Below are 18,466 nucleotides of genomic sequence, written 5' to 3'. Positions count from 1 at the left end.
TGTCTTCGGATTCATTTGGTCAGTGGGGAGAGATAGATGGGGGTTTATTCTGTGTTGTGCTTGGGGTTGGGTGGGAGGGTGCTTTGGGGATTGGGGTGTGTGCATTTGGCGGGGTTCTGCAGTGAATTCCCGGAGACCCTCCCTGCTGGCCATTAATGGCATATATTAGATCATATGCAAGGTGGGGCAGTCCATTAGCTAATATCACAGTAGCAGATAAGAGGAATGACCATGCTGCGTACAGACATTGCACAACCATGCAGGAGATGTGGCCCCCAGGGACTGTGCAGAGTTGAATTAATCATAACTACCCAGGGAAGGGGCCCCACTAAAGCTGTTCAGTAGTGTGGCCAGTGTTTTGTTATCTGTAACTCAGTGGACTGAAACACTATGTGGAAGGGCTATATACACTAGTTTTGCACTGATGATGTTGATGATGATGATTTGATTGTTTACAATGTTGTCCTTCACCTACTGTGTGGCTTGGTATAAAATGCCTGACCTTGCATGTGTGAGGAAGCACACAGATACTCACACACACTGAGGATGGTGCAGACTGAAGAGCCATCAGGCCACACTACTTGGTACCCACGATGCAGTGCTATTGTCTGATGTGCTGTCACAAGGTCAACACAGTGACTCACCCAACCCCACCACCCACCGACCCCCCTCTCAGGAAGAGGCTGAAATGAAGACCCCCTGGCGGGACAGAAGTGGTGGAGAGCGGGCTGGGTTGAGGGTCGGACGAAGGGTATTTGTGGTATCCCTTGTCACACCTAAAGAGCCCACACACACCCATATGCACACCACACTCACCTAGCAACACTTGCACACACCATGGGCTCACATACAGACTCAGGAGTGAGTGATGTATGCCTTGCCTGTACCTGCCCCTCTCCCTCAGTAGTGTCAGTTTGGTGGGAATGGATGAGGAGGAGGGGGGTGCAGAGGGCATCTGTACAACCTCTCTCAGTCACACAGGTGATGGAAGTTTACCAGGGAGACAAAGGATTTCACCTCACTCACTCTGCCACAATGCCTTAATTTTTGTGACATCATACTCTGTTACATCATGAATTAGAAAGCTACTGTTGTACAAAGTGTACCACTATGTAATTTACATCTAAACAATATGATTCCTGTTTCAGACATATATAACATGTCCATTAACAACAATTATTAAATCAATAGTTCTTTGTTCTTGTGTTGTCAGGTCTAACGACAACAAAAAACAGGCAAGGATTTTAATGAATGTTAAATGTACCAGTACAAATTGTTAGTAAATGGCTTGTGAAATAAGAAAAGTATGGCTAGCAAAATGCTACATTTAGATACACTCATTAGATTTTGTTAAATGTTCTGCCATTGATGGCTGTTTGTTTAGCAGGATCTCTAAATGAAGAGTCTGAGGCTCAATCTGACATCTAGCAAGTATGAAGAGGACAAACCATCGTGACCTCACTAAAACACAGCCAGCCGAGACACACAGGGTATATTTAGCTGAGGGAACCATATGAAGAGCATCAGGGTGCGTCTGTGGGTTAGTGGCGACCTGCTTTAAGACGTAAATCACACACACACACACTTGGATCATGCAGATGATGGATGAGGGAATAAAGTATAGTCTAGTACTGCCACTACCTCGCAGTGGAGCATGACTTGCACTAAATTGCATTAGCTTAATGCCAAAACATGTTAGCAGATGAGAGCTGATGGAACAAACCAGGCTGTGTGTGTGTGTGAAGGAACAATGTTTAACTGTTTTCAACACAATATGATTTGACAAATTAGAATTGTAATTTCCGTACCACTACTGTTACTGCTCCCACTAGATAAACACACAGTAACCCACTGGCACCTGTCTCACAGAGCAATCCACCATCCTTTGACTTTGTTCTCTCTCTCACAATGGATAACCTGTAATTTACACTCAGCACTTAGCAAGACTAGCAGAGTAACATGAGAACATGTGAAGAATCACACAGTGTTTTCTTTGGCCAAGTTCATTGGACTTGAATGGAAGGAATGGCTTCCCTTTCAGAGGAGGTGAGCCCTGTTTCCTTGGGCTCAGGGGGCTGTGGTACAACCACAGAGTGGATCAGATATCAGAGCAATGCTGGGCTGGGCTGAGCATCATAACAGGGTTGAGATTAGTTTTGGGGAGGTGGTTGAACTGTTATAAATGGGCTGGCTGTTAACAGGTTTTTACACTGATTTACCAGTGTGCAGTTAGCATCCAGTTGAATCACATTAAAAAGAAAACCATAGTTTGAATTCTATGACTTTTATACCAATGCTGCCATCTACAGGTGATGAGAGTAAATGCATGCATGACACCACTACCAGAGTTCTCACGTGGGATTCACCTGAATATCAGAAGTTCGAAGAACCAATCATACACGTCTTTCGGAGACAGACAGGTTGAGTGGCGAATGAGGTGACCCGATAAGGAGCCACTCGCCCGCCCTCTGATCATTCTCACCTCTCTTCCTCACGAAGAGTACATCTCTAAGCTCTCCTCAGCACGACTTGATCCATGTTTCTTGCTTAACTCTTCGCATATATGCCGTATAACACCGAGTGCAGGTTGTTCAGCTCTCGTCTTCGGTGCCGGGTGACTTTACCGAAAGGAACGTTTTCACTTCGGGAAAGAATTTTCGCTTTTTCTTCCCTTTGTCTCATGTGGTAGCTAGTGTCACACGGCTAGCTACTGAGACTTCGCTAGCTTAGCTGCAAGGCTTAGCTAACCTGGCTAGTTCGCCGCAAAGCTGGCTATCCTACCGACAAGCTTTTCTACCTGGAAGGGTAGAATTACTAGTTTGCTCTCTCGTTTAGCTCAACCCACTACCGTGCCGCATTGACTAGACCGACCGTCCTAGCTATACTGCTTATCTGTCGAGAGACACACTTTTGTTTGTTGCAAGACTAACAAAGCACTATCTTCTTTTGGCTAACAGTGTGCTACTAGCTAGGCTACTAGCCCACAAGGTGAATGCTAGTTACATTCACATTGTTAAAGGATTACCTTACTCCTGCTAGCACTGTGCTAACTAGCTAGGCTATTAGCCCACGTGGAGAACGCTAGTTAAGTTTCACTTTGTTCTCGGAATAGCTGTTTTTTTGGAGCCATGGAGCCTGCTAGCCTGGCCCAAGGGGTACCGAGTAAGGCAACGGCTCCTGCTCCAGCACCGGCAAATCCATGTCCATGTGGGGCAACCATATCAGGTAAGGACACGCACCCCCTGTGTGCCGTCTGCCTGGGACTCAAACACACGCAAGCAGCATTCTACGACTCTGAGTCATGCGTCCATTGTAAAGACTTTCCTGCTAACACCCTCTGTTGAAGAGTGTGCAGAGCAGCCCGGCTTGATTGGTTTCCTACACTGCCTTCAAACGGGGAGGCTACCTCACAGACCCAGCCCTCATGGGCCGACGTCTTGGATGGCTACCCCGAGGACCTGCACCCAAGCCAACCCTCATGGGCCAACGTCTTGGACGGCTACCCTGAGGACCTTCACCCACTCTTCCAGAGCTTGGCCCCGGAGGAGGGTGAAGGGGACCTCGTCATCGACGAGGACAATGGCGAAGGCATGACTGTCGCAATCCCTTACCTCTAGGCCCTCTTCCGCCCTTAGCAGGGCATTGATGGTGGATGACAGATATTCGCTCATCAATGTCGACAAACGGGCAGTGGCCAGACTCTGCATTGAGTGGCTCAGGGGGTGGCATCACAGAGAGGGACTGGTACGATGGGTGGAAACTCCCCTCTCACACCATCCCAGGCAAGCAACTCCTCCCAGCCATCCCAGCTTGCGTGGCGGAAGCCAAACGTAACTGGGACAAACCCTTGACTGGTAAAGTCCAAACCAGACTTTTTGCCAACATGAATGTCAAGAACATGGAGGAGCTGGGTCTCGGTAAGTCACTGATGGTCGAGCTATCACTGGCCAACCACCTCAACCCCAGTGCCTCGTCGCTGACAGGCACTTCCCTCCCTGATAAGACGCATCCATCTACCAAAAGGTCTACTTGTCTACCATATGTTATATATGGGCGTTGAATGTTACGTCCCTACTGCTGGCCAAGACGATTTGATGCTGGAGATGCAAAGTCTCCTAGCTATCGGCAAGCGTAACCCAGACCTTTGGGATGAGAACTGTGTCGTCACAGACTTCAACCTCCGAGCCTCCAGAGGTGACATTCAAGGCTGTGCCTTGCATTGGTGGGGGAGAGAGCCCTGTGGCTCAACTTGTCCAGCCTGTCGGACAGAGAGAAAGCAGATTTCCTTGACGCTCCTGCCGAGCTGAAGGAACTGTTTGGGCCGGCTGTCGCTGCAATGCATCAGAAGTGTTCCATTTTTTTAAAAGGAGGGCCTTCAACTTCTGCCTTCCCCGTAGACCCGGGAACTGTGGCTACATGGCCTACCCCTTCGCGGCACAGAGTGGGCAATTCGCTGGCATCATGGACTTCCGCGCGAAGCCCCCAGCCCCCAGCCCCCAGCGACGCAGCAGGCACCAAACCCACAGTTTGGGTCCCTGAACAGGGGCCGACAGTGGGGGAAACGGTCCTTTGCTGCAGCCGCATCGAGGTCCCACCCAAATTTTTCCACTACGGGGAAGAAGGGGCGCCCGACCTATATGTACGCCCTCTGCAGCAGAGAGGGGCAGGCAACAGTTTACCCAATGTTCTGGCCTGGGGAGAGGCACATACGTGCTCCTAGAACCCTTCCCTTTGTGTTTGCTCTTAAGGAAGATGGAGGGAACCCACTAACATTTACTGAAGGAAAACTGTTGCACTAAAATTGATTACAATTGACCAAAATCAGCTACACATAGAGCATTTCACTGTTAAGAACGCAAGATTGAGCTAATTGTGTTGCGGTAGTACTGTGTTAATTGTGTGCGTGTATGTGTGTGTGTGTGTGCCGCTGTTTGTACCAGAACGTGAATGACACACACACACCAACCCCTCCACCCCACACACACCCAACTCTAACTCACCTGTCAGTCATCCACGGGTCCCTGGGCTGAGGAACACAGTCCTGTCAGAGGGACTTCCACTAGCCCTCAAAGAAAGACACCCCCCACCCCCCCTCCCCTGCCAAAATAAGTAAAATGTAAGAAAGTCGGCCCTACTTTGCAGATCACTCAGTAGATACCTGATTGTCACTCTGAGAGTCGCAGCCTAATCCTATTGTGTCCTCTACAGGATTACTCTCTGTGGTCCCTCTCTCCCTGTGGCTGCGCGTGGGAGAAAGGCCAGATTAAGGGGATTAGCTTGTATCCTCCTGACTTGTCAAGCCGGGATGTAAGGAACCATTGACTTCTGGGATATGAATGAGAGAAGTGCCTAAAAAAGAGGCAATGAAAGGCAGTGAACAAGAAAAATTCCTGAAAGAACAATGTGATTTGTTTGCTTTTGTTCCCTTTAACTGGGCTGAAAGGTTCAAAGAGCTTCCCCTGAGGAGAGGGATAGCAAGAGAGAGAGGGAGGGAAAGATGGAGGGAGAGCGAGAAAGAAAGGGAGAGAGGGAACGAGGGCAGGAGAAAGAAAAGGGAGTGTAAGAGAGATGAAGGAAGGGAGGGAGGGAAAGAGAAAGAGAGAGAGGGGGACAGAAGAAGAGAGACAGGGAAAGATCCACATCTAATTTCTATAACAAACATGTAGGCCTATCTTGTTTTTTGTACTCTAATACATTATGTATTGCCTTATGTATTGCCTGTTTCTAAAGTGATAGAATTGCACCAATACCAGCCATTGATCATCATCCCATATACACTTCCTATAGACTCCAGGAGAATAAGACATGGCATCAATCTCAATCAAGTCATCCAGAAATGAACCCAAAGCTCCATCCATAAAATATCATGTGCACGCTACACTTAGTCAGGGATCAAATGACGGCACCCCAAAAAACATGGAAATATTAACATGGGCAAACCTGTAAGTGCTAAATGGTCTAAACCCCTAGGGTCTCCCTAATGAGTCAATATACTGTGTGTATACCCAATAATACCCATAGACTGCCAGTATGGGGAATTAAATTGAAACTCCATGCTGCCCCCCAGAGGTGAATGTATGGCACATTGAATATTAGTGGTGGGCCAGTATATTGAGCTGGACATGTGACAGGTATGTATTTGGGCAGTGGCAGGATTGTGATGAACACAGAGTGACATTCGCAGGACTTTGAAATACAGTACATTGCTTCTCACATGCTGCACACCCGACTATAGGCCTATGTGATAAACTGAAAATTGGAGGGCCGCACCCGACCCTAACCTGCAAATATAGAAAATGCGTGATACAGTGGGATTTTTTTGAGAGGTCTTTTAGATAGGCCTATGTCTCTGCTTATAATTTCTGACATTTTGGTAGGATATTTGTTAGTCAACTTGTCTAGGCAACATAGAATACTAAATTAACCCTTGCTCACCAGAATAATGTCATACATTGATAGAATGAATGCTTCAATCTAGTTGACATCGGTAAAGGTTCTCTTTCATCTCTGCTTGTCTCGCACACTGAGCAGCAAAGACGTTTGGGGACCGGGGTGAAAATGCAACAAAATAATAATAAAAAATGGAACGATTTTCCGTGGTCTATTTCCAAATGACATCAGTTTACCCCGTTTTAAGTAAATTAAAAGCTGTGAAAACTACCTAACATGTTTCTAATAAGATTTAAGTTTGGCTTGGATACATATTTTATGTGGTTGAAATAGGCTACTATCAGCTTTTATGACGCTGATAAAGATAGCACCTTTTACAGATGGTCCATCCACTCCATTTTACTGCAGGAAATGCTTACTTCTGCAGGAGTTAACATTATATTAGGAATGTGAGAGGTTATAGACCTACAGGCAGTGTCCAGATTTCAGTTTACTATTCCATTTAACCCAGTAGCCTATACAGTTCCCTTGATGTGCCAAGTCCCTGTGTACCGTTCTTTCAATCAATATACAAACTTAAACAACGAGGACGGATAAGCATTTCGACTGCATTAATTTATTTTCTAATGTTGTTCACAAGATTGAATTAATGAACAGAGACAGTGTGGGTGTGGAGAGGAGGGGCTGCAACAGAATACTTGTGCTAGCGTTTTTTTCCAAAGTAAAAACTGTGTGACTATCTAACGTTACCTGACCATCGCTCCAGCTAGCTAGCTTTCGCCAGGTTAGTAATAATAAGGGCCACCAACAAGTAACGTTAGTTAGTTAGCTAGCTACCTGGCTAGCTGCCTTCCTTCAATGCTTGGTGGCTTTACTGACAGACAAGACGGGGAGCTTATATTATAAGCCACCAAGCATCAAGCTAAAGGCTAAAGCTAGCTAGCTATCATATCAAACAGGTGTGTGTGTGTGTATACTGTCCAAGGTTGTTCAAGACTATCCAGCCCCAGGTAACACGGCTTGACATACCAAGTTTTGATCAGAAATTGTCAATATGGTGTAGGTAGCTAGCTATAGCTGGTCCTTCCCTCCACCTAATAATGGCAGAGATAAAAGGAATTGATGGATCATTCAATTATTCTCAATGGTAATTAGTGAGTATATGTAATGGGTTGAAAACAAAGTCACTAAAAACAGACACCCCTTTATTATAATATATATTTTTAACCAATTTGTTTATTTATTTGTCTTAATTTATCTAAATTGTATATTCTACATGCTTTAGCATTAGTAGTCCATCAGGCCAATAGATGGCGCTGTTGCACTGTGGTAGTAGGAGAAACAGCTATTTCTGGCCAAGTGCGCGCACCAACCATTCTTCAGAATAAAGAAAGCGCCAGAACTTTGCAGACAAACTTGTGTCCGTTCTTTTTACTATTACAGGTATGTAACAGAACTTCTAAACTTTCTAATGTCGAAAGAATATGTAATAAAATGCTATTTAACAATTTTGTCAAGATATTATCACGTTAGGAAAGGTTTGTGTTGTTTTTGTGTTGAACTGAGTGAGAGTATATGTTAGCTAGATGCTAGCTGAGGTAAAAATGATTTCAAAACGACAAGTCACAGAGACTATGTTTACTGAGTAGCTTACTTGTACTGGATTTTGCCTAGGAGATTTTATAAAGAATCCATTTTTTAGGGATTTCTGAATTTGTTTGACATGTTATTGGTTTTGTGTAAAATTGTGCTCACGAGCTGGTGAACTGGCCGCTCACGCTCAGTATGGAGCGTGGACTTTTAGTGCAGACAGTGCGGGTGCATGAGAGAAAGACGATTTTACAGAGTTGCCACTATCTTAAAGCTGAATGTATTGTTGTCAGTTTTCTATATTGGTAGCGGTATATAGAAAAACATTCCGTTATTTTTGTCTTCATATATAAGTGTTTCTATTGTATGAATGTGAAATACATTTTGGTTTTCATGTGAAATCATGCAGTAAGACAGGGTATTTGTGGAATTTTTTAAAATTCTACTTTAGGTAAAGTGCATTTATGTTGTGAATTTAAAGTGTGCACTTGTTTGATGTGAATGTTTTAAAAGTACGAACAAGAAAATAGACAATTGAACAAGAAAAAAAGAACATTCTTCAGAATAAAGAAAGCACCAGAACTTTGCTGTTTCAACTAGGCGAACTCCGTTCGAGACTATCCAACGTGCCATTGGAACACAGGACTGATGGTTGCTGATAATGGTCCTCTGTACGCCTATGTAGATATTCCATAACAAATCAGCCATTTCCAGCTACAATAGCCATTTACAACATTAACAATGTCTACACTGTATTTCCGATCAATTTGATGTTATTTTAATGGACAAAAAAATTGCTTTTCTTTGGAAAACAAGGACATTTCTAAGTGACCCCAAACTTTTGAACGGTAGTGTACATTTACATTTTAGTCATTTAGCAGACACTATTATCCAGAGCAACTTACAACTTACCGGGAGAAACTCCCATCGCATAGGAATTGGCTTAATCTACCAACCAATCACCTCCCACAACACCTTCCCCCTAACCCACCGTTTCCTAGGTCCGAAAAGAGATTCTGGACATCAAAACAGCAATCACTAACCTCGATTTCGATGACGATTTCTACATCAATGAGTCTTCGACGGAAGACATACTGCTCACCCGGGACCAGGACCTAATCTCCAACACTCGGATGAGAAAAATATGGCACCCCGATGAGACGCGGGCGAGTGGATAGACCGCCTCTACCCTCCATTCTATTAGCGAACATGCAATCTCTGGAGAATAAACTAGGCGAACTCCGTTCGAGACTATCCAATCAACAGGACAAATTAAGAAATAAACTCAGCAAATAAAGAAACGTCCTCTCACTGTCAACTGCGTTTATTTTCAGCAAACTTAACATGTGTAAATATTTGCATGAACATAACAAGATTCAACAACTGAGACATAAACTGAACAAGTTCCACAGACATGTGACTAACAGAAATTGAATAATGTGTCCCTGAACAAAGGGGGGGTCAAAATCAAAAGTAACAGTCAGTATCTGGTGTGGCCACCAGCTGCATTAAGTACTACAGTGCATCTCCTCCTCCTGGACTGCACCAGATTTGCCAGTTCTTGCTGTGAGATGTTACCCCACTCTTCCACCAAGGCACCTGCAAGTTCCCGGACATTTCTGGGGGGAATGGCCTAGCCTTCACCCTCCGAGCCAACAGGTCCCAGACGTGCTCAATGGGATTGAGATCCGGGCTCTTCGCTAGCCGTGGCAGAACACTGACATTCCTGTCTTGCAGGAAATCACGCACAGAACGATCAGTATGGCTGATGGCATTGTCATGCTGGAGGGTCATGTCAGGATGAGCCTGCAGGAAGGGTACCACATGAGGGAGGAGGATGTCTTCCCTGTAACGCACAGCGTTGAGATTGCCTGCAATGACAACAATCTCAGTCCGATGATGCTGTGACACACCGCCCCAGACCATGACGGACCCTCCACCTCCAAATCGATTCCGCTCCAGAGTATAGGCCTCGGTGTAACGCTCATTCCTTTGACGACAAACGCGAATCCGACCATCACCCCTGGTGAGACAAAACCGCGACTCGTCAGTGAAGAGCACTTTTTGCCAGTCCTGTCTGGTCCTGCAACGGTGGGTTTGTGCCCATAGGCGACGTTGTTGCCGGTGATATCTGGTGAGGACCTGCCTTACATAACTTTAGATCACATTTACTTGACACACAAAGCTCTCCCTCGCCCTCCATTTGGCAAATCTGACCCTAACTCTATCCTTCTGATTCCTGCTTACAAGCAATAACTAAAACAGGAAGTACCAGTGGCACGCTCAATACGGAAGTGGCCCTCAAGGTGGAAGCTAAACTACAGGACAATTTCGCTAGCACAGACTGGAATATGTTCCGGGATTCAACCGATGGCATTGAGGAGTTTACCACATCAGTCACCGGCATCACTACTAAGTGCATCGACGACGTCATCCCCACAGTGACCGTACCTCCCGTACATATCCCAACCAGAAGCCATGGATTACAGGCAACATCCGTACTGAGCTTAAGGCTAGAGCTGCCGCTTTCAGGGACCTGGACACTAATCTAGACGCTTATAAGAAATCCACGCTATGCCCTCCAACGAACCATCAAAAAGAAAAAGCTTCAATACAGGACTAAGACCAAATCCTCCTACACTGGCTCTGACGCTCGTCGGATGTGTCAGGGCTTGCAAACTATCACAGACTACAAAGGGTAACCCAGCCTTGAGCTGCCAAGTGATGCGGGCCTAGCAGATGAGCTAAATGCCTTCTATGATCGCTTCAAGGCAAGCAACACTGAACCATGCTTGAGAGCACCAACTGTTCTGAATGACTGTGTGATCACGATCTCCGTAACCGATGTGAGTAAGACTATTAAACAGATTAACATTTACATTTACATTTACGTCATTTAGCAGACACTCTTATCCAGAGCGACTTACAAATAGGTTCATTCACCTTATAGCCAGTGGGATAACCACTTTACAACGTTTTTATTTTTATTTTTTTATTTATTTGGGGGGTGGGGGGGTTGGAGTAAAGGGGGGTTGAAGGATTACTTTATCCTATCCCAGGTATTCCTTAAAGAGGTGGGGTTTCAAATGTCTCCAGAAGGTGGTGAGTGACTCCGCTGTCCTGGCGTCGTGAGGGAGCTTGTTCCACCATTGGGGTGCCAGAGCAGCGAACAGTTTTGACTGGGCTGAGCGGGAACTATGCTTCCGCAGAGGTAGGGGAGCCAGCAGGCCAGAGGTGGATGAACGCAGTGCCCTCGTTTGGGTGTAGGGACTGATCAGAGCCTGAAGGTACGGAGGTGCCGTTCCCCTCACAGCTCCGTGAGGCAAGCACCGTGGTCTTGTAGCAGATGCAAGCTTCAACTGGAAGCCAGTGGAGTGTGCGGAGGAGCGGGGTGACGTGAGAGAACTTGGGAAGGTTGAACACCAGACGGGCTGCGGCATTCTGGATGAGTTGTAGGGGTTTAATGGCACAGGCAGGGAGCCCAGCCAACAGCGAGTTGCAGTAATCCAGACGGGAGATGACAAGTGCCTGGATTAGGACCTGTGCCGCTTCCTGTGTAAGGCAGGGTCGTACTCTCCGAATGTTGTAGAGCATGAACCTACAGGATCGGGTCACCGCCTTGATGTTAGCGGAGAACGACAGGGTGTTGTCCAGGGTCACGCCAAGGCTCTTCGCACTCTGGGAGGAGGACACAACGGAGTTGTCAACCGTGATGGCGAGATCATGGAACGGGCAGTCCTTCCCCGGGAGGAAGAGCAGCTCCATCTTGCCGAGTTCAGCTTGAGGTGGTGATCCGTCATCCATACTGATATGTCTGCCAGACATGCAGAGATGCGATTCACCACCTGGTTATCAGAAGGGGGAAAGGAGAAGATTAGTTGTGTGTCGTCAGCGTAGCAATGATAGGAGAGGCCATGTGAGGATATGACAGAGCCAAGTGACTTGGTGTATAGCGAGAATAGGAGAGGGCCTAGAACTGAGCCCTGGGGGACACCAGTGGTGAGAGCATGTGGTGCGGAGACAGCTTCTCGCCACGCCACTTGGTTGGAGCGACCGGTCAGATAGGACGCAATCCAAGAGTGAGCCGCGCCAGAGATGCCCAGCTCGGAGAGGGTGGAGAGGAGGATCTGATGGTTCACAGTATCAAAGGCAGCAGACAGGTCTAGAAGGACAAGAGCAGAGGAGAGAGAGTTAGCTTTAGCAGTGCGGAGAGCCTCTGTGACACAGAGAAGAGCAGTCTCAGTTGAATGACCAGTCTTGAAACCTGACTGGTTTGGATCAAGAAGGTCATTCTGAGAGAGATAGCAAGAGAGTTGGCTAAAGACGGCACGCTCAAGAGTTTTGGAGAGAAAAGAAAGAAGGGATACTGGTCTGTAGTTGTTGACATCAGAGGGATCGAGTGTTGGTTTTTTGAGAAGGGGTGCAACTCTCGCTCTCTTTGAAGACGGAAGGGACATAGCCAGCGGTCAAGGATGAGTTGATCAGCGAGGTGAGGTAAGGGAGAAGGTCACCGGAGATGGTCTGGAGAAGAGAGGAGGGGATAGGGTCAAGCGGGCAGGTTGTTGGGCGGCCTGACGTCACAAGTCGCAAGATTTTATCTGGAGAGAGAGGGGAGAAAGAAGTCAAAGCATAGGGTAGGGCAGTGTGAGCAGGACCAGCAGTGTCATTTGACTTAACAAACGAGGATCGGATGTCGTCAACCTTCTTTTCAAAATGGTTAACGAAGTCATCCACAGAGAGGGAGGAGGGGGGGATTCAGCAGGGAGGAGAATGTGGCAAAGAGCTTCCCTAGGGTTAGAGGCTGATGCTTGGAATTTAGAGTGGTAGAAAGTGGCCTTAGCAGCAGAAACAGATGAAGAAAATGTAGAGAGGAGGGAGTGAAAAGATGCCAGGTCTGCAGGGAGTCTAGTTTTCTTCCATTTCCGCTCAGCTGCCCGGAGCTCTGTTCTGTGAGCTCGCAATGAGTCATCAATCCACGGAGCTGGAGGGGAGGACCGAGCCGGCCGGGAGGATAGGGGACATAGAGAGTCAAAGGATGCAGAAAGGGAGGAGAGGAGGGTTGAGGAGGCAGAATCAGGAGATTGGAGGGAGAAGGATTGAGCAGAGGGAAGAGATGATAGGCTGGAAGAGGAGAGAGTAGCGGGAGAGAGAGAGCGAAGGTTGCGACGGCGCATTACCATCTGTGTAGGGGCAGAGTGAGTAGTGTTGGAGGAGAGGGAGAGAGAAAAGGATACAAAGTAGTGGTCGGAGACTTGGAGGGGAGTTGCAGTGAGATTAGTAGAAGAACAGCATCTAGTAAAGATGAGGTCAAGCGTATTGCCTGCCGTGTGAGTAGGGGGGGGACGGTGAGAGGGTGAGGTCAAAAGAGGAGAGGAGTGGAAGAAGGAGGCAGAGAGAAATGAGTCAAATGTAGACGTAGGGAGGTTGAAATCCCCCAGAACTGTGAGGGGTGAGCCATCCTCAGGAAAGGAACTTATCAAGGCGTCAAGCTCATTGATGAACTCTCCAAGGGAACCTGGAGGGCGATAGATGACAAGGATATTAAGCTTAAATGGGCTAGTGACTGTGACAGCATGGAATTCAAATGAGGAGATAGACAGATGGGTCAGGGGAAAAATTGAGAATGTCCACTTGGGAGAGATGAGGATTCCTGTGCCACCACCCCGCTGACCAGATGCTCTCGGGAACACATGGTCAGACGAGGAGAGAGCAGCAGGAGTAGCAGTGTTTTCAGTGGTAATCCATGTTTCCGTCAGCGCCAAGAAGTCGAGGGACTGGAGGGTAGCATAGGCTGGGATGAAGTCTGCCTTGTTGGCAGCAGAATGGCAGTTCCAGAGGCTGCCTGAGACCTGGAACTCCACGTGGGTCGTGCGTGCAGGGACCACCAGGTTAGAGAGGCAGCAGCCACGCGGTGTGAGGCGTTTGTGTAGCCTGTGCGGAGAGGAGAGAACAGGGATAGGCAGAGGCATAGTTGACATGGTGCAGCAGATGGCTACAATAATGCAGAGGAGATCGGAATAAAATGAACTAAACATCTGGGAAAGGAGAGAGCGGGGCCTCCCTCACCACAACTTCCAAATATAACTCTCCCAACTTCCACCTCAGAAACCATAATTGTTGTAAACTACAGCGGTTCAATGTTTTCTAGGAATAGACTAACCTAGTTTATTCAGCTAGCTAACTAGGTGCAGTATTATTCCGTGAAAAACGTCCGGGCACCTCGTCATAAGACGCCACAGCCAGCTAGCATGCCGGTCTCCAACAGCAGGGTTTAGCGCCAATACTCAGCCACAACCACTACCAGTGTATCAACACAAAAGCAGATCGTTCGTGTCCGTGTCTAACGTTGTGGGTTAGTCCCGACAGCTTGAGCGAGTCCGTCGTCAATTTATTCAGCCAGTTAGTTAGCTAGAATAGTTAGCAAACTAGCTAGCCATTGCTTTCAGACAAAGAAGAACCCCTCCTTTCACGGCACGAACACACAGAGAGAGCCAAACTAACGTTAACTAGTCACCCATATCCCGAATTCCTTGAGCGACTCGGGCTATCAATATGTAAAAAACAAAACACAAGTGTAGGTTATGACTTACCCCTAGCAGCTACTGTTAGCTAGCCAAGTGCAAAGCTAGCCACTGAATTGACTCAGCCAGTTCGCGTCTGTTCGCTCGGTCGTTCCAGCTATTGTTTACTTTGTGTGTAGCTATCCAGGTTGCAACAAGCTTGCTAATTTTCAAGCACAGTAGCCACTTGCTACCTAACGTTAACGGTTCAGACAAAGAGGTTAGAAAACAGATGAATGGTAGGCAGTTATTGTATGTAATCATTGTAGGCAGCCAGCTGGCGTAGTTACAGGCACTCTCAGGCGTGAAACAAGGAATAAACATAAATAAACGGATTACAAGGACACCTACTAAGAGCAATCTCTATTGCACTCCACACTGCCCTTTCCCACCTACAGTACATGAGAATGCTGTTCATTGACTACAGCTCATCGTTCAACGTAGCTCAGACGGAGTGCATTCTGGGACGACGTGTAGCAAGTTGTGTTTGGAGCAAGTAGTGGAGCGAGTAGATAATCTCGTCTGTAAGTTATTTTATCCTCATTATAGGCTATTTTAAATTGTATTTACTTGAATGTATTGACCGACGGCCAGTACAGATCTGGACCGATGCGCTCGTCTTTTTGTTTGTTTTTGTAGCCTATTTTAGCTCTTCACGGAATGCACCGCCTTATTGGACTTTTTAAACCTTAAGCTAGCGCTGCTAGCTCTGGCTAGCCTGCTTTGTTTTTAATAGCTACCGACGGCTATCCAACGGATATCAATGGCCAAACATTGACTGTCCAATGCTACCGCTGTGAAAGGTTCACTAACCAGAGGGGCAGAGTGGAAGACCGAGCGCATACAGAACAGGGGTATCTGTAAAAAGTGTCTTTGGTGTGACCAGATGATGGACGATATCGGGCGGCTGCAGAAGGATGCTCGCCGGCTATCGCATGAGCTGAAACAGATGGAGAGCCTCGTTGACGAGTTCACCAATGTATCTTTAGCCCAGGCTAAATATATCTTGGCGCTTAAAATCTCTCTCGCCCAGTGTGTTGGAGAGTTGGGCGAAGTGTATCTGTCGCACTTCTCAGAGCAGGTGGCTTATTTAACTCCACTTCACCACAGAGACTGGGCCGAGGTGGTTAGGCAAAAGTGCCCGAAGGAGTTGCGACCTGGGCGGTCCTTTCCTGCTTTGGAGGATCCATTCCGCCTGGCAAACAGCTTTGCACCGCTGGAAGTGGACTGTCCGGCCCCAGGATTCCGTTCTGGTCCTGGAGCCCTCGATGCCAGGCAAGTATTCGCCAACATCAAACAACAGGGTGACAACATCAGACCCTCTACCCATGTCCACCCGTCTGGTCCGCCTTCAGCTGGCAGCCAGACCATGCCCCCTGTCCCCAATATGGGACTGCCTCACTGCCGGACTTTCACGACTTCGGACCACGAGCCAATGAAATCAGGACTCTATTCTGAAAAAGCGTAGGATTTTATTGACAATTTCGATCTGTTTTGGGAGTGACCGCAGTTCCTAAAACGGGACGGCCAGCATCCGAACAGGAGAGGAGCTTGGATGCTGAGTGCTAACATTGAAAAGGTACTAAGAAAGTGATAGGATATCAGTCCCTTCCGAAACAGGTAACCCTCATTGAATCTTGTATTAATTCTCATCCTCATTCGAGGCATAGACCGAACGGCACATTTCTAAGCATTCTTGCATCTATTCCATTCCATGCCAACCCCATGGCTATTTCATAAAGAGGGTTACCTACTGAACATAGCATATTTGTGTTGAACTCCATTTGATCTGATAGCCCGCAGCTGTGGCCTTGGACTGATTCATGTAAATGTCAGAAGTTTGATTTAGAATTGTAATTCTGGCATTTCTAACTAACGCAGACATTGATCATTACTGAGACTTGGTTAAAAAAGTATGTGCCAGACTCTGGTGTCTCTAAATTTATATAATGTTTATAGATCTGGCAGAGGTGGAGGCGTCGCCATATTCATTAAGAAGAACTTAAATGTTGCTGTGTGTATTACCACCTCTGTCCCCAAGCAATTTGAATGTCTTGTCCTAAATGTGGGCCTTGCTACTAATGCCCAACTAACGTTAGTGGGAGTTTATCACCCTTCCTCGGCCCTCCCAATTGCTCTTAGCAAATTGTCTGACTTGCTGTCTAACTATGCTAAATCTGAATGATTCATATTGGGTGATCTTAACCTGGATTGGTTGATGCCAGTATCAGATAGACTTAAATATATTTGTACTGAGGTACATTTAACTCAACTGATAACTAAACCAAGCCGCCCCAACTTAAAACACACTGAAAAATCTACTATAATGGAAATCATTCTGACAAACGCACCTCATAAGTATACAGCCAATGGAATCTTTGCTAACGAGCTCAGTGACCATTGTCCTGTTGCCTGCATTAGAGATACTAAGCTACCAAAATCATATCCACACATTATTACAAAGAGACATTTCAGAACTTTCAATGAGGAACATTTCCTGTATGACCTGGGGTTGTATGATTGGAAGGGTGTGTTCTCTATCTATGATTCGGATCAGGCCCTTAAATATTTTAGTTTAACTCTGTTGCAGATAAGCATGCCCCATATAAGATATTAAGGGTAAAAGACAGATCCAATCCATGGTTCACGCATTAATTTTTTGTAAGATTTCATGAAAGAAATTTAGTTTGGGCTAAGGTTAGATTGACTGATTCTACCTCTGACTGGCAGGCCTTCAGACATTTGAGAAATAGATGTCTTACTCTGGTTAGAAAAGCAAAGTCAACCTACTTCTTGAATTGTGTATCTGATTGGAGAAATTCAGCAATTGCTTCTGGTGCTATGCCTAAGATCTGGATCGAACCTCAGGCTGTAGTGACGCTGCACCTTAGTGCCTTAGACCGCTGCACCACTCGGGATGCCTAGCTACACTTGTCTTAAATTATATCTGAAATAGCGTAGATCATAGGAATCACTGTGCTAACATATTTATAGACCTATCCAAGGCCTTTGATACTGTCAACCATACCCTACTCATTCAAAGGTTGTCTAAAATAGGCCTTGACCAGGCGTCTTGCAAGTCGTTCGGGAACTGTCTGTCTGATGTTGTCAAGTTACCTGGATATTACTAAAGGTGTCCCGCAGGGGTCGATTTTGGGCCCTGTCCTCTTTACTATTTATATAAGTAATATCACAAAGAACTATATGCAAAAACCTGTAACATTCATCTGTATGCAGGTGACACTGTTATGTACGCTACTGCCCCTATGTTGGAGCTGCAATCTGATTTTGTTGCCTTGCAGAAAGTCCTTGTTGATTTAAAATTGGTACTTCATGTGGGAAAAACTAAACGTATGCTGTTTTCTAATTCTCTTAGAAATATTTCAGATGGCTTACACATTTATGCATTGGATGGTTCTTTGATGTCTATAGTATTCTCTCTGGTATGCAATCTGGTTTCCGCTCAGGTTATGGATGTGTCACTGAAACCTTAAAGGTCCTAAATGATGTCACCATTGCCCTTGATTCTAAGCAATGGTGTGCTGCTATTTTTATTGACTTGGCCAAAGCTTTTGATACGGTAGACCATTCCATCCTTGTTGGCCGGCTAAGGAGTATTGGTGTCTCTGAGGGGTCTTTGGCCTGGTTTGCTAACTACCTCTCTCAAAGAGTGCAGTGTATAAAGTCAGAACATCTGCTATCTCAGCCACTGCCTGTCACCAAGGGAGTACCCCAAGGCTTGATCCTAGGCCCCACGCTCTTCTTAATTTACATCAACAATATAGCTCAGGCAGTAGGAAGCTCTCTCATCCATTTATATGTAGATTATACAGTCTTATACTCAGCTGGCCCCTCCCCAATTTTGTGTTAAACGCTCTACAACAAAGCTGTCTTAGTGTCCAACAAGCTTTCTCTGCCCTTAACCT

The sequence above is a fragment of the Coregonus clupeaformis genome, chromosome 37 (genome assembly GCF_020615455.1).
Source record: "Coregonus clupeaformis isolate EN_2021a chromosome 37, ASM2061545v1, whole genome shotgun sequence".
Taxonomy (NCBI): Eukaryota; Metazoa; Chordata; class Actinopteri; order Salmoniformes; family Salmonidae; genus Coregonus; species Coregonus clupeaformis.
The sequence above is the reverse complement of the archived record's forward strand: the minus strand, read 5'-3'. Positions refer to the sequence as shown.